Here is a 13,422-nt window from a genome sequence, read left to right as displayed (position 1 = left end):
GATGTCACTTCCTGGATAACATGGTGATGTCACTTCCTGGATAACATGGTGATGTCACTTCCTGGATAACATGATATCAGCCAGCAGCCACAGAAAGTGAAGCCTTGATGCAGTAGTAAGTGCAGGGAAAAAACACTTTATGTGCATTTCCCATAATAAGTGTATATTGGTGATTTGTATAACTTTTGGGGTTTAATACAATACCTTAATAAAAATTTTCTCTGCACTTCTCCTTGAGGCTGCGTTCACACTACGTATATTTCAGTCAGTATATGTATATTTCAGTCAGTATATTTCAGTCAGTATTGCAACCAAAACCAGGAGTGGATTAAAAACACAGAAAGGATCTGTTCACACAATGTTGAAATTGAGTGGATGGCCGCCATTTAATGGCAAATATTTGCTGTTATTTTAGAACAACGGCTGTTATATTGAAATAATGGCAGTTATTTAGTGTTATATGGTGGCCATCCACTCAATTACAACATTGTGTGAACAGATCCTTTCTGTGTTTTGAATAAACTCCTGGTTTTGGTTGCAATACTGACTGAAATATACTGATTGAAATATACGTAGTGTGAACGCAGCCTTAAGGTGTCATCAGAGACATGATCCTACAACTAGCATAATCAGATTAGCAACGGCCACTTCAGAGCTGCAGGGGTCCCGACCAGTCAGTGACAGGCAGGGGCGTAGCTAATGTCTCCTGGGCCCTGGTGCGAGAGGCCAACTTGGGCCCCCCCCCCCTCCTTTCACGACCAAGTGATGCTATTGTTGTGTGTGTTTGTGTATATATATATATATATATATATACACACACAGTGGTGCCTTGGATTATGAGCATAATTCGTTCCAGGACCGTGCTTGTAATCCAAATCCACTCTTAAACCAAAGCAAATTTTCCTATAAGAAATCATGTAAATGCAGACAATTGGTTCCGCACCCCAAATATATTTATTATTCTGTACTGTACAGTAATGGAGAGGATGGGAAACACAAGGGCTGACAGAGACTGCAGGGAGCAGGAAGGAATGAGCAGGACAGATGTGGGTACATACATGCAGCACTCTCTGTCCGGGGAGAGAGGGGTTACAGCTATGGAGAGATTACCCCCCCCCCACAGTCCTGTCCCCTGATGTAAGCCCCAGCCTGAAGGGGATCTGCTATGATTTGGAAGGTGTTTAGAGTACAGTGCTGTAGACCCCGCTATGCAGGCCATGCCCCTTCTCCACTCGCGCTCCCACCCGATACAGGAAGTTCTTAAACCAAAGCAATGCTCTTAAACCAAGTCACAATTTTGAAAAACTGTGAGCTCTTAAACCAAAACGCTCTTAAACGAAGTTACTCTTAAACCAAGGTACCACTGTATGTATATATATATATATATATATATATATATATATACACACATATATATACACACACACACACACCAAGACAGATATTACCTATTACCGCCATACTGTTACCGACCAAATCCTGTATACTGAGACCAATATTACCAGTAATACCAGTATATAGGGAGGAAACATTACCGCCACACCACAACCACTACCATCACCACCATATTGTTACTGACCAAATCCAGTACACTAAATCACCTCATCCAGTCATATAGAGGTGGCCCCAGCTCTACACAGGCTCTATACACCATATACATTACAGTGCAGTTATATCAGGTGACTTACAGGAGACGTCTTTTCTGATCGGAGTTCTTTCCTTTTCATCATCTTCTCCATCCGTCCTGGGCCGTTATGAGAACTTCTCCGAGCCACGAATCCACAGAATCTGCCAGACAGACATATTAGGCTCCACACTCTGACACCATCCTTATCTCTATACACACTGCACATCTGTACTGTCCCCTTTACACCCTCATTTAGTGGGTAGCCCTGACTCTATGTGACCTCCTAATAATATATGCCCCCCTCTGTGTATTCCCTCTCCCCCTATGTTGCCCCCCTCCCTTATAGATGGCCCCCTCTACCCCCTCCCTTATAGATGGCCCCCTCTACCCCCTCCCTTATAGATGGCCCCCTATACCCCCTCCCTTATAGATGGCCCCCTCTCTCCTCACCCTCCCTTATGGATGGTCCCCTCTCCCCCCACCCTCCCTTATAGATGGCCCCCTCTCCCCCCACCCTCCCTTATAGATGGTCCCCTTCCCCCCCTCCCTTATAGATGGTCCCCTTTCCCCCCCTTTATAGATGGTCCCCTTCCTCCCTCCCTTATAGATGGTCCCCTTCCCCCCCCACCCTCATAGATGGCCCCTCTTTCCCCCCACCCTCATAGATGGCCCCTCCTTCCCCCCACCCTCATAGATGGCCCCCTCCTTCCCCCCACCCTCATAGATGGCCCCCTCCTACCCCCCACCCTCATAGATGGCCCCCTCCTTCCCCCCACCCTCATAGATGGCCCCCCTCTTTCCCCCCACCCTCATAAATGGCCCCCTCTTCCCCCCACCCTCATAGATGCCCCCCTCCTTCTCCCCCACCCTCATAGATGCCCCCCTCCTTCCCCCCCACCCTCATAGATGCCCCCCTCCTTCCCCCCCACCCTCATAGATGGCCCCCTCTTTCCCCCCACCCTCATAGATGGCCCCCTCTTTCCCCCACCCTCATAGATGGCCCCCTCCTTTCCCCCCACCCTCATAGATGGCCCCCTCCTTTCCCCCCACCCTCATAGATGGCCCCCTCCTTTCCCCCCACCCTCATAGATGGCCCCCTCCTTTCCCCCCCCCACCCTCATAGATGGCCCCCTCCTTTCCCCCCACCCTCATAGATGGCCCCCTCCTTTCCCCCCACCCTCAAAGATGGCCCCCTCCTTTCCCCCCACCCTCATAGATGGCCCCCTCCTTTCCCCCCACCCGTACAGGCTGATAAAAAAAAACAAAACTTAACTCACCTGACATCGCGCTCCCACGTTGATTCTCACTCCTCCTGGTCTGTCCCCGACTGCTGCGCGGCTGCCGGGGGTGTCGCGTCTTATCCCCGGCAGCGCGCGCATCCCAGAACTCCCTGCGCGCCGGAACCGGAAGTCAGGGCCCAAGGCGCGCAGGGAGTTCTGGGATGCGCGCGCTGCCGGGGGTAAGACGCGACACCCCCGGCAGCCGCGCAGCAGCTGGGGGAAGACGGAGCCAGGCTCTTGTGACCGCAAGCAAAACAATGCTTGCGGTCACAAGAGTGATTGATCGGGGGGCCCCGCGGGCCCCCCTTGTGGCGGGCCCGGTCGCGGCGGCGACCCCCGCGACCACGGTGGCTACGCCACTGGTGACAGGTACTTCTCCTGTGAGTGACTCTTTTCAACACTGCAATCATACCGACAGTAGTTACATATGTAGCCATATGGCTGACATGATGGGGTGAATATGTCTTACAATCCCAATTTTAAGGAGAAGTCCAGTGGATTATTATATCCGGCAGCCGGAAGAGGTGGGGGGAAGTTGATTACAAGTACTAACTTAGCTCACCCCGTGCCCGGGGTGAGCAGTGGGACTGGCTACGGGTCCCCTGCCAGGCTCTGGGATCTCCGGAGCTGACATGTTGGGACTCGGATGATGGACTGGCCGCTCATTCAGTCAATGACAGCTGTAATTAGACACACTGAATAAACCTGTGTAAAGTAACCTGTCCAAGTGTCAAGTCTTAGTGCTACAACAGACTTAACTTTCTCTGTGCACTGGGTTCCAGGCTGAATGCTGATCCTCTGTCTATACAGTGACTGGGTTGGGACACCGCTCAAGTCACTGATTGCCTGGGCAGCCAGTCCATCAGCCGGCACAGGCACCCCCCCCCCCCCCGAGTTGTGGCGTCATCGCAACTTGGGGAAAATACCTTATGGCAGGTCCCTCCGTTCACCATGACACAGGGAGAGGTAAGTTAGTACTTGTAATCAATTTCTCCCCTACCCCTGCCAATTGCTGGATTTTAGCCTTCCTTCAGCCTGCAGCACTACGTAAGTACCGCAGCAATTTCTTCGGAACTTACATGGTTTGAATATAGGGATGGTACTAGGGATGGTCCGAACCCGCCGAGGTTCGGGTTCGACTGACCCCGCTCGGCATCGGATTCCCGCTGTCTGCCCGGTCCGTGCAGCGGGCGGATACAGCGGGAGGACCGCCTGGAAAACTGGGATACAGCCTATGGCTATGGCTGTATCCCAGTTTTCCAGGTGTTCCTCCCGCTGGATCCGCCCGCTGCACGGAACGGGCAGACAGCGGTAATCATTGCGGATGGTTCGGGTTCGTAAGAACCCCGTCCAAACCAGGTTCGTACCATCCCTACATGGTACATATAGTACAATGGTACATGGTGCATATAGTACACTGGTAGATGGTGCATATACAGTAGTACAATGCTATATGGTGCATATAGTACACTGGTACATGGTGCATATAGTACAATGCTACATGGTGCATATAGTACAATGGTACATGGTGAATATAGTACAATGCTACATAGTGCATATAGTACAATGCTACATGGTGCATATAGTACACTGGTACATGGTGCATATAGTACACTGGTACATGGTGCATATAGTACAGTTGTACATGGTGCATATAGTACAATGCTACATGGTGCATATAGTACAGTTGTACATGGTGCATATAGTACAATGCTACATGGTGCATATAGTACAATGCTACATGGTGCATATAGTACACTGGTACATGGTGCATATAGTACAGTTGTACATGGTGCATATAGTACAATGCTACATGGTGCATATAGTACACTGGTACATGGTGCATATAGTACACTGGTACATGGTGCATATAGTACAGTTGTACATGGTGCATATAGTACAATGCTACATGGTGCATATAGTACACTGGTACATGGTGCATATAGTACAATGCTACATGGTGCATACTGATAAAAGCTTCATACTCTAGGAATGCTGTTCCATGTAGAATGTGATTTGTTTCATAATGGAAAACCTCATTGCACATACTTAATTTCCTGTCTCCGTAAAGCGTCTGGGATTCTTCATTCTTATTAGTGCACTTCTCTATGTTTGTTATTTGAATATCATTGCCTTTTCAGTGAGCTGAATTCAATTATTATTTTAAAGCACTTTCTGAGGTTGCATTACAGCCTTTCTACAACAATCTTTACTATTGTCATATCGCCGATATTACTGCACAGTGTAAATGGACATTCTTGGAATCTCTTTAATATATGTAATTAAATCTGTGAGTTATTTGCTTCTTATTTTGTATTCATTGTGCAGGCCTACTTATCTGCACCGAAATGATATGAGGAAGAGAAGTGAAAGATGGAATTCAGGGACATTCTTCATCAGGGGTATTCTCATCATTTCAATGAAATTCAGTACAAACTATTGTATCCTAATGTGAACGGTGTGATTAATTTACTTGCAGCTAATTATCAATGAGTAATATTATTTGTGTGCATGTGTTTCTATCTGCACACAATATTACATTTTATGTAACTATGTAACTATATTATATTAGCTCTTCCGGCTTACTAAATTAACCCCTTAAGGTCAAAGCCAATTTTTGGTTTTGCACTTTAGCTTTTTCCACTTTATGTTTAAAGGCCATAGTGTTTGTATTTTTTCACCTAGATACCCATATGAGCCCTTATTTTCTGTGAAACCAATGACACTTTGCAATGACAGGATTTGCTTTTCCATAACATATGCTGCGAAACCGGAAAAAAATCATTTGCGCATTAAAATTTTTTAAAAAAAGGAATTTGTTTTGATTTCAGGGAGTTTCGCGTTTACGCCGTTTTCCCTATGGTAAAACTGACATGTTATCTATGTTCCTCACATCAGTACGATTACAATAATATGTAACTTGCATAACTTTTATATTATTTGATGGCTTTTAAAAAATTTAAACCTTTTTAAAGAAAACTAAATGTGTTTAAAATTGCTCTATTACCAGGCTTATAGCGCTTTTATCCTTTGGTCTATGGGGCTGTGTGAGGTGTCATTTTTTGTGCCATGATCTGTACTTTCTATTGGTACCTTTATTGCGCATATGTGACTTTTTGGTCACTTTTTATTACGTTTTTTCTGGATTTGATGCGACCAAAAATGAGCAATTTTACCCGTGCGAGATCAGGAAAGTAATAATTTAATAAGCGCTGATAGCAAATATGTTTTTTTGGTTATTTATTTATAAAATGGGAAAAGGGGGGATGATTTGGACTTTTATTAGGGGAGGGGATGTATTGCTGAGCCAGGATCAGCGTAATTGCAGGTTCATTCATTCCAATAAACCAGACATGTACATCTTACTGTAAGCAGTTGAAGATGTACAATTGTACGTGTCTGTTTCTTCAGTCTCCTATATTTCTTTGCCTGTCTTTTGAATATTCTCATTTTCCCTGTTCATGCCTGCTTTGTTGGTAATATCTGATACTAGTGCTGTGCATGACAATTCAGAAGTCTCCCCACTTCTCCTCCTCTCACATTGTACAGCCTCACAGACATACAGGGAAAGAAACGACTGCGGCTGCACTTAGGGCCCTATTCCATGGGCCGAGCAACGATGTAAACGAGCGCCGATCTGCTAGATCGGCGCTCGTTTACTGGGCCTATTCCGGCCTGTCCCAGCCTGTGATTGGTTGAGCGGTCTGACTGCTCAGTCAGGCCGCTACGAAACTCCGAAAGAAGATGAAGCGCAGGAGAAGCCCGGACAGGTAAAGTATGGTGCTGCTTCTCAAATCGTTGGTCACCCGCCGTGCACCACTATTCCACCGTAGCGATGCGCGGTGGGGGACCGATGATTTTAGGCCTGGCCCTAAATGAATGATCAGCCGATGACACGATCATCGGCTGATCGTTCTCTCTATTCCACTGAGCGATAATCGCTTTCGTGGAATAGGGCTCTAACCCATCTTTCCTCTGTTTGTATTACTGTAAAAAAAATAATAATTTATACATTTCTGGAGTGAAAATTAATAGAGTGCCTTTAGGTAGAAACACATACTTCCCAACTTTTGCTGAGAGCAAAGAGAGACATTCAAGGCAACTAGCAATGGCCTACCCCCACGCCACCCATCGCCACGCCCCCTTGTCACGCCCAAACACTCCCTTCCCACTGCTGCTTACACCATCATAGGGTAGCACCGTATGCTGCAGATTTCTTGCAGCTGAAAATGTAACAAAAGCCAGAGGGGATTTATACTATACTGTTACACTGTTACTAACCAAATCCAGCAAACCAGGACTAATAGTACCAGAATATAATAAACATATATTTTCACCACACCTTCCTCACTTAGCAACTAATACTTCCATACCATTATTAAAATCCAGTATACCAATAATACCATTATATAAAAATAGCTTTTAACAACACCACCACTATTACCACCACATAGTGACTAATACCATAAAAGCATTACTAAATAACATCTACTGTACAAATACAATTATCCCCCATACAGGGACCCATACAAAAGGTAGATACCAATGGTACATAGGCTCTACACACCATATAAGTGATAACAGTGCAGTTACATCCAGTGACTCACAGGGGGCTTAAACTCTGATCGATGTCGCTCACTTTTCCTTCCTTCATCTGGCTAAGCAATCATAATTTTTTCATCCTTTCAATGTAGGCATCTCCCCTTGTAGTAACCCCACCCCCCTTATATGAGCAACTCCCCTGTAATTTAGACCCCCTTTATAGGCATCTCCTCTAGTAGTTACCCCCCTCTCCCTATGTGGACATCTCTTCTGTTATTTATACCTCTTCCTACCTATGTAGACCTCTCCCCTAGTATTTATCCCCTATCCCATCTAGGCATCTCCCCTATTTTTCAGACCCCTCTACCCTATATACAGTAAGCACCCCCTCATGTAGACATCTCCCCTCTTATTTAGCCCCCCCCCCTCCCATGTAGGCACCCTTCTTGTAAATAAAAAGCAAACAAGAAACCATATTCGCTTATCACTCATACCGGATCTCCTTTCTCTTCCTGCTGTGAACACACTAGAGACATCATGCACACGCCCAGAGCAGGAGGAGGAGGAGAAGGGAAACAAGTGCTGGGGGAGGGATCGGCTCCTCGTTGCCGGAGGCCTGTGGCCACAAGACTAACTGGCAGAACAGGGAGCCTAAGGCTCCTTGTTCTGTCAGTGCCAAAGCTGAATTTGTGAGTATTCATCAGGAGTAGGGATGGTCCGAACCTGCCGAGGTTCGGTTTCGTACAAACCTTAACTCTCGGCAATGATTCTCGCTGTCTTCCACCTCTGTGGAGAGGGTGGATACAGCCGGAGGACCGCCTGGAAAACTTGGATACAGCCTATGACTATGGCTGTATCCCAGTTTTCCAGGCGGTCCTCCGGCTGTATCCACCCGCTGCACGGAGTGGGCAGACAGCGGGAATCATTGCTGAGAGTTCAGGTTCGTACGAACCCGAACCTTGGCAGGTTCGGACCATCCCTAATCAGGAGTGCTCAAAAGGGCTTAAAAGGGCCACTTGTGAAGCAGGACATTTGGGGGCATCTTTCTTTTTATGCAGCACCATGAAGAAGATCACCAAAACTACATAACCTGCTGGGGTAGAGGGGAATATATCATAATGCATCAAAAGTAAAGGAATTATGCCTCTTCCACTTTCCGTACATAAGCCAATCATGCTCTCATCTTCTCTCTTTCCATTATTTGTCAATGCAGAAACATTTTCTTCTACTTATACTACATTTTACTGTTTAAAATCATCATATATTCCTTACCAAAGAAACGATGTGAATTATTTATGGTGAGTTCATTTTCTTCAATAAATGCATTTCCTGGCAAGAAGAAAAACTGCTAAAGAATAAGAGAGAAAAAAGAGGATTATTAGCACGTTTTTTTAGCATTGTGTCAGGGTTCGGATTTAGTTGTTGAGGTTGCTTTGAAAATGCCGTGGCAGGCACTCAATCAGAAAAATGCTACTCTGAGTCAACATAATCCCTGAATAAGAGGGGAAAAAAATCAACATATTACGGCTTCTGTATTCTCTAGAGGCAAAAAGGACTAAGATTAAGCTTTTCAGAAAAGATTTCATGTATAGGCATTTGAAACAGAACTATAATTTCACAACTTTGATACAGTTTGATGCCTTAAACTTAACTGCTAAAGCTCATTTGTTTGTTCATAGGCAACTGTTCTCAGTGCATAATGTCAACTAGGGTTTTATTTATTAAAGGGAAGCTATAAGCAGGTCTATACATATGAACCTGCCATTATGTACCTGTTGTGGTATTATTTATTCTTATTTTCCTCTGTGGTGCTATTTTTGAATAGTTAGATCCAAAGCCAAAATGTAAATTAGTCCATATGGTGCACTGATGACATCATTTGTGATTTTATTTAAAGGTAAAGTCTGGTGATTTAAATAAAGAAAAACTGTCATCTGGCAGCAGCAGGGGGGAACATAATAACTAAGCACTACTTACCTCTCCCCATGCCCGTGAAGTGTCACCCCACCAGATCCATGATGATGGACTGCAATTATTTTTGGAAAAGGCAGGGGCGCGGGGAACATAATAATCACCACTACTTACCTGTCCCTGTGCCTGTCCACTGCTGGAATGCCGTTGCGGGACCCCCGTTGGCCGCCAGGATCATCTTCTCAGCCGACGTGACAACCCGGCTGATGGACAGCAAGCTTAGCCTATCAGTGACTGGAGCGACATCCCGCCCCAGTCACGGACTGGCCGAGTGGGCTGTTGAACAGTCAGGCTGTGATGTCGGCTGAGAAGAAAATCCAGGGGGCCAGTGGGGGTTTTGGAGTGGCAATCCACAGCTGGACAGGCACAGGGATGGGTGAGGGTTATTGCCCCCCCCCCCCCGCCCCTGCCTTTTCCAAAAATAATTGCAGTCCTGGATGTCTACTCTAATCGAATTCATCCAGTCCCCTAGGGAATTTATTCCATAAATCAATCACAAATTCATTTTTTGTTGTTACAATAAAGCATCTCTGTCATGACGGTGAACCTATTTTGATGTAGACGTAGAGGATGTACCCTCGTTACTAATACAGGCCTAGCTATGAGAAGATGATAAAAAAGATCTTGGTATTGTACATTCACAGCTTATTTTTTCCAAACCAAGTTACTCCAAGTTTCACAGGCTTTCTTAGTACTGTAATACACTCATTTCCTTAAAGGGGTTGTCCAGCTAGAACCCCTTTTTCCACCATGTTCGGAGAGGCATTGAGTAAAAAAAAAAAAAAGTATACTTACCTCCCTTTCTCCAGCGCTGGTGCCTCTACTTCACCACTCCAGTCCCCGTAGTGCTATTGCTTCCAGGTTCAGGGATATGACATAGCCGGCCATTCAGTGGCGGGACACTGCTACAGTTCCTTAATGGTTCAGTGGGAGTGTCAGCACATCGGGGACCAAAGCACCGCAATAGACTGGGAGCTAAGTTGACACCCCCTCTCCAGGCATGGCAAAAAGGGTTCCTGGACGGAAAAACCTTTAATTACTTTGGTCGCCCTCCTTCTTGTCGGCACCAAGTTAAATTTACCATCCAATATTCCCAAGGTATTTTCTGTGTCAGTTTCACTTCTTATTTTACTATCTAACACATTGTAACAATATTGACCCAGATTTGGTTTTGGCCCTACACTCCTTACGCTATTGTAGTAAGTAAGTCCCTGCCTCATTTACAAAACACTAAAACAGGGATGCTTTAAGAATTTTACTTTTAAATTTATAGTGTAGTTTAAGCATATAACTGTTTTATTAAAGTAACTTTCTTCCTTGAGTGCCTTTCTATGTAGTGAACAATGATGTACACTATAACATTTATTAAACCAATATGCTGCATATGAAAATATCCTGAAGTCAGTGCATCAAACATGACAGCTGAAACGGTTTTGTTTAAATATTTACCATGAGGATGGAACGATTATGGATAGAAACATTTCAAGTTCACATCCTGAATGGAAGTTTATACTAAGTATATGAAGTAATATACACTGCTCAAAAAAATAAAGGGACCACTCAAATAACACATCCTAGATCTGAATGAATAAAATATTCTCATTGAATACTTTGTTCTGTACAAAGGTAAATGTGCTGACAACAAAATCCCACAAAAATCATCAATGGAAATCAAATTTAGTAACCAATAGAGGCCTGGATTTGGAGTCACACAAAAATGAACTGGAAAAACACACTACAGGCAAAACCAACTTTGATGTCATGTCCTTAAAACAAGTCAGAATGAGGCTGAGTATTGTGTGTGGCCTCCACGTGCCTGTATGACCTCCCTACAATGCCTGGACATCCTCCTGATGAGGTGGCCATGGTCTCCTGAGGGATCTCCTCCCAGATTTGTACTAAAGTATCAGCCAACTTTTGGACAGTCTGTGGTGCATTGTGACGTTGGTAGATGGAGCGAGGCATGATGTCCCAGATGTGCTCGATGGGATTAAGGTCTGGGGAACGGGCGGGCCGGTCCATAGCTGCGATGCCTTCATCTTGCAGGAACTGCTGACACACTCCAGCCACATGAGGTCTAGCATTGTCCTGAATTAGGAGGAACCCAGGGCCAACCACACCAGCATATGGTCTCACAAGGGGTCTAAGGACCTCATCTTGGTACCTAATGGCAGTCAGGCTACCTCTGGCAAACACATGGAGGGCTGTGTGGCCGTCCGAAGAAATGCCACCCCACATTATTTATTACTGATCCACTGCCCAACCAATCATGCTGAAGAATGTTGCAGACAGGGGATTGCTCTGCACGGTGTCTCCAGACACTGTCACGTCTGTCACATGTGCTCAACGGGAACCTTCTTTCATCTCTGAAGAGCACAGGGAGCCAGTGGCAAATTTGCCAATCCTGGTGTTCTCTGGCAAATGCCAAGCGTCCTGCACGGTGTTGTGCTGTGATTACAACCCCTATTTGTAGACGTTGGGCCCTCAAACCATCCTCATGGAGTCAGTTTCTAATAGTTTGTGCAGGCATAGGCACATTTGTGGCCTGCTGGAAGTCATTTTGCAGGGCTGTGGCAGAGCTCCGACTGTTCCTCCTTGCTCAAAGTAGGAGATTGCAGTCCTGCTGCTGAGTTGTGGCCCTCCTATGGCCTCCTTCACGTCTCCTGGTGTATTGGCCTGTCTCCAGGTAACGCCTCCAGCCTCTGGACACTACGCTGACAGACACAGCAAACCTTCTTGCCACAGTTCACATTGATGTGCCATCCTGGATGAGCTGCACTACCTGAGCCACTTGTGTGGGTTGTAGAGTCCGTCTCATGCTTCCACGAGTGTGAAAGCACCACCAACATTCAAAAGTGACCAAAAAAATCATCCAGAATTGTATTGTTTAAGTGTTCTCTTTATTTTTTTGAGCAGTGTATGCATACAAGGTGGCACACAGAAGGGGAGATCCAAATTCTGTGAACCCTGCCTGTCTTTTATGAGATTTACTCACCAATCCTGGATCCTTCCATCATAGCAGAATTTGGCCCTGATGACAAATAGGGACAGGATATGATATGTGTTGGTGCATCTAATGTTATCATGGAGGCTAGAACTAGGAGGCAGCAGCTGCAGCACCTGGCGGAAAGGAGTGTTGAGTAAATTATGGCGCCAACCCAAGACCATAAGTGAAATACATGGGTGCACCCCTGCATTTTATAATTACAAATCAAGACAAATATCTCATTCTATTACATTATTTGTGGGAAGGAAGGATTATACAGACTAATCATCCAGGCAACAAATGGATTACCATGGATTAAAGTGGAAAACAACGTGAATAGTGATGATTAAATGGGTTGTCTAAGATTAAAAATAATTCCTGCTTTCTGTTTCCATAAATACCGCCACATTTGTTTACAATCTCTGTCCGGTATTATAGCTCAGGCATGTTTACATAATGTGACAATCTGGGGGTTACTCACTCGCTGGGATCGCCATCTCCTGGGCCTGAGACGGTTGGCACATCACAAATTGCAGTCCAGTCAGTGCTGTATGCTTTATACTGACCTCAGTCAGCTTTATTTATCCGTTCAAAGAAAACACAAGACATAGGCAACACTGCCAATAAAATAAAAACTAGGCCGTCTAGCCACTGACTACACATAACAGCTTCCCTAGCTGTCACTTATGAGCCTAATGCTCATTATCACCAGCTCCACTGGTCTTACCCAGACTTCTTGTCTGCAGCTCCCACAGGCCTAGCACTGCCTGTTCTCCCACCCTGGGAGTCTTCACCTGGGAGCCCTCACCTGGGAAGCTCTGGAGTCTCTAATAGATCCACCAGGTGGTTTCAGAGCCTCATTAGCTCTTGGACTGGAGTGGAGTATCTGGACCAGGAGCTCCACCTGAACTCCAATTCCCACTCCAGAGGCATAGATCTGCCTCTTACAGCCCCACCATGCCACATATCCTCCCCCCCTGACAAAGGCCGTAGGACTTGTCACTTTATTAACACCC

Source organism: Dendropsophus ebraccatus, chromosome 11, assembly GCF_027789765.1.
Source record: "Dendropsophus ebraccatus isolate aDenEbr1 chromosome 11, aDenEbr1.pat, whole genome shotgun sequence".
Lineage (NCBI taxonomy): Eukaryota > Metazoa > Chordata > Amphibia > Anura > Hylidae > Dendropsophus > Dendropsophus ebraccatus.
Note: the sequence above shows the minus strand (reverse complement) of the source record.